This window comes from Hippopotamus amphibius, chromosome 9 (assembly GCF_030028045.1).
Source record: "Hippopotamus amphibius kiboko isolate mHipAmp2 chromosome 9, mHipAmp2.hap2, whole genome shotgun sequence".
In the NCBI taxonomy this organism is placed as follows: Eukaryota; Metazoa; Chordata; class Mammalia; order Artiodactyla; family Hippopotamidae; genus Hippopotamus; species Hippopotamus amphibius.
In genome coordinates this window covers 124,518,695-124,523,140 of record NC_080194.1, presented here as the reverse complement: position 1 = coordinate 124,523,140, position 4,446 = coordinate 124,518,695, and positions in this window count along the sequence as shown.

The window sequence follows — 4,446 nt, the reverse complement described above, 5'->3', positions numbered from 1 at the left end:
GATTCTGTGTCTCCTGGGTGTGTGCTGTCCTGAGGAGTTGGCAAAGGCTTCCTGAGGTAGCGTAGGGGGTGCTATTTGGACCTACTGTAAGGGGATTGGATATGCGTGTGCGTGATGACTTCCTCAACTTATGTGTGGTGTTATGATGAAAAATCAGGGTCCTCAGATTCCTTGGGTTTACTCTGGGGATTCTGCACAGATGGGAGATGGTGTTGGGGGTGAGGTCAGTGGTTCCCACCTCATCCTTGGTGGGAGGCAAGGAGAGAATGAACAACCAAGCTATGGGTTCCTATCTCGTAGGGAAAGGACACGAGATGTTCAGGGGTCCTGATTGATCCCTAGGCTTTGCTACTTCCTCGGCTTGTGTAACCTCTCTGAACTTCAGTATCCTCATCTATAGGACAGAAGGAAGTACTCCCTCATGGTGTGGGGTTTAAGAGCTCAGGTCCTGGAGCTGGTCTGCTGGTGATCAGTTCCACCTTGGGCAAACCACTTGATCTTTGAGACTCAATTTTCTCTTCTGAAAGTTGGGAATCATAATGACACAAGGACATTACATCCTAATTGATATGAGGGTGGTCCTTTAAATTCCTTAATCCTCTACTACCAGAGACGACTTTATAACATGTCCCTCTTGACCTGCTTTTCCTCAAGTACATGACAGGTACATGGGGACTGAGGCCAGAGTGGAAGAATAGCTGGTTCACATCTCACCCCACATTGAATGCCTTCAGACATGAATCTCTTGACTAGAAAGGCAGGCAGGAGCCTGCATTTTTTTTTTTTAAGAACTTTTAATACTTTTTTAAAAGTGAAATTCACGTAATAAAATGAAGCATTTAAAAGTGAACAATTTAGTGGCATTTACTGCATTACTATGCTGTGCAACCATCACCTCTATCTAGTTCCAAAACACTTCTCACTCCAAAATGAACCCCTTACCCATTAATCAGTCTCTCCCCATTCCTCCCTTCTCTGAGCCCCTGACAAACACCAATCTGCTTTTTGTTTTTTTTAGTGTTTAAAGAAATTAAAGTGCAATTTAACTTTGGTAAAAATTCACTTTTTAGTTTTTGCTTGTGGGAGTTTTGACAAATGTTTATAGTTGCATAACTGTCACCACAATCAAGATATAAATTAGTTTCATCCCCGTGTTCCCACGTATCCCTTTGTGATCCACCAGCCCCTGGCAACCATTGATCTATTCCTATGGTTCCTGTAGTTTTGCCTTTTCCAAAAGGTCATATACTATATATACTCATTTACAGTATATGACATTACATATTTAGCTTTTTGAGTCTGGCTTCTTTCACTTAGCATTATCACTGTGGTTTTCTTTCTTTTGGAGCATATGTAGATATATTTACATAAATTAAATGCGTGTTTGAAGGAAGGGGCTTATCTAGGATCTGGGCGGGACACGTCCCCTTTCCAAGGCCAGCAGAGCGACCCCTTTTGGCCAGGTGCAAGGCGCGTCCGACGGGTTCCAGGCAGCTCCTAAGAGGGTCAATAGAGGGCGCTGTGGAACCAGGCCTTCTGGCCCAGTAAGGGCGGAGGCTCCGCCTCCTTCCGGTGTCCGCGGGACTACTCAGTTCCTATAGGCCAGAGCCGGGGTTCGGGGGCGGGATCAGGGGCATAACCGAACCCCAGACCAGCCGCGGCGTGCCCAGCGACCGTAGGCGGTCTCACCAGAAGGCGGCCAGAGTCAGGGGCGCGGCCGGGGCACCACCCTTTCCCGGACTCGCCCCGCCCCGCCCCTTGGCGCGCATGCTCCTTGGTGCCTCAGGCCGTCTCGCGCGCTCCCGACTGCAAGCTCTTCTTGCCGGGGGCCCGGCCCCGCCCCGCGCGCTCTCTCGCACGCTCCGCACACAAACGCCGCAAACCCGCGGTTCCCGCGTATTCTCCGCCCGGAGGCGCTCGCCGCCTTCCCCTGCGCCCGCGGGCGCGGAGGACGCGGCCCCTGCTGGTGGCGCCCGCGCTGCGCGGCGGAAGTCCGGCGCGCCTCACACGTGGCTTACGATGGTCTAGAGGCTGCGGTCGGAAGGGAGCAAGTGACATTAATTTTAATAACGCGTTTCCTTTTAACCCGCAGTGCCTGAAACGTTGTCGTTTCCGCACAGGTGATGAATGTAAGAAACTAGGCACGAAATATCTCACTCTTTTCTTCTTGCGGAGTCTGGGAGCCCTGTGTGCCTCCTGCTCTGGCCACACCGCCATGGGGAAGGCCGCGGTCCGGGCGTGGGAGCCAGACCTGGGGGTCGGAAAGGGCAGGGTGTCCTGCGGGCAGTGCCCACACTGGCCTGGCGGCAGGAAGAAATGGAGACGATGTGGGAACCGGACTTCCCAAGTCGCGCTAAGAAGATTGGGCTTTATTTTTTGTGAAGGGGAGGTGTCTAGGACAGCGATCAATGAAAAGATCAATGCAAAATTCAACAAAACCTGTCTTAAAAACCTTTTATTGAAGTAACATGAGGTACACTCAGAAGAGGGCTCAAAACTGAAGTGTTTAGCTCCGTGAATTTTCATAAACTGAATATACACCCGTGTAGCTGGCACCCCATCAAACCCTCAAGTGGTTTGCTTCTTTAAAACTTAATTTTTGGAAGTAATTATAGAAATGTACAGGGAGGCACCCTTCGCCCCTCCTCCCCCAGTGCTAACATCTTGCCTACCTAATGTAAGGCATGGAAACCAGGTAATGGCTATTGGTGCCCTCCGCAGTGAAAGCCCAGAGCCCTAACCACCGGATCGTCAGGGAATTCCCCAGTTTTACTTTCCATTACTATAGATTAGTTTTGCCTATTTTATTTACTTATTTTTGTTTATTTAGTTAGTTGATAGTTTAGTTAGTTATATATTTTGGTGGCGCCACTCAGCTTGTGGGGATCTCAGCTCCCTGACCAAGGATTAAACACCCTCCCACCCCACCCCCCACCCCCGCCCCCCTCGCCCCCCATGGCAGTGAAAGTGCCGAATCCTAATCTCCAGGCCACCAAGGAACTCCCTAGTTTTGCTTATTTTAGATCGTCATGCAAAGGTACAGTATATATATTCCTTTTGTCTGGCTTCATATGATTTTTTGAGATTCATGTATGGTTTTGTGTATATCAGCAGTTTGTTCATTTGTATTGCTAAGTATATTGCGTTGTATGAATATACACAATTTGTTTAGCCAGTCACCTAACAATGGACATTTAGGTTGCTTCCAACTTACGCCTATTATGAATATATTTTAGTAGATACTGTTACCCAAATAGATTGTGCCAGGCTATTGATTCTGCCACCAGTGTGGCTGTGGAGGGACATTCTAAGTGTGTGCCACCCCCTCTTTGGTGGTGGTTTCTTTCAGGAGGGGGCTGGGCATTCTTAGCTCCTGGTGGCCTCCCCCACCCCATTTTAAGGTCTTTGTTAGAGATTAAACCTCATGGGAAATGTATGTCTGCTCTGATCTCAAGGATCATTGCATTACACCGTGTCCTCTTTGTGAAGCTCCTCAGAAGAAATTCCTGTCGAGTCTCAGTAGCAGAAATAATTTCACTTCTCCCGAACAGTTGGTTTGTTCTTATTTTAAGGACACTGTGAATTGGCAAGTGATCAAGTTACACACATGTGAGGACTTACGATTGTAGTGCCGTTTGCTTTTGTATCAGGCTTACGAATGGCTCCATTCTGTGTACGCACCTTTGTGTGGTTTTCATCTCCTGTGCTTCCAGTTCTTGCTTTCTTGGTGTAGTTTATGGATATTTGGGAGCCATGTTTATGCTTTTCTAGCACAGGGTGGGTTATGATAAGTAAGTGCTGCTTGTGCCCTGATTTGGGGGCATCTCTGGTAGCAGAGCATTCACCCCAGCTCTGTGAGATGTTTGAAGGGCTGTCTAGCGGAAAGAGGGGGAGCTCCCTGTGACCTTGGCTTCCTTGGCGGTTGGTTAACTGGCCTCAGACCAGTATGTAAAGCACATGAAAATCCTCCAGCCACCTCTTGGAGCTGGCTGGCCATGCTGTCCTTAGCCTCAGACTTTGTAGTCTCTGGCTCTCCCCTGTCTCACTTGAGCCCATCCCACGGCCCCTTCCTTATCCAGCTGCCTCTCTGGGCCTTCTTGGATGCTACCGTCGTTGTGGCATTTTTTTCTTTCTCTCCGGAGTTCTGTGTGCCCTTCCTTGCCCTGCAAGTCCTGGGCTGGGGGTGGGGGTGGTGCCATACCCTGCCTTGGTCCCCTCTCTTCTCTTGCCCTGCTGAGTTGCAGGTTCCAGTGTTGATTGACTTGAGCGGGTGCTCGCCGAGGGGAGGGGTAGGACTGGGGGCTAGGGGGCAGGACGGGCCCTGAATCCTGCAGCTGTAGGAAGGAATGAGCTCCCCAAACTGGCTCTCCCCCCACCACACCCTGGTGTTGAAAAGGAGCTAGGAGTGACAGCTGCAGAGTTTCCTGAATTAGGGGGCCTAGGTCA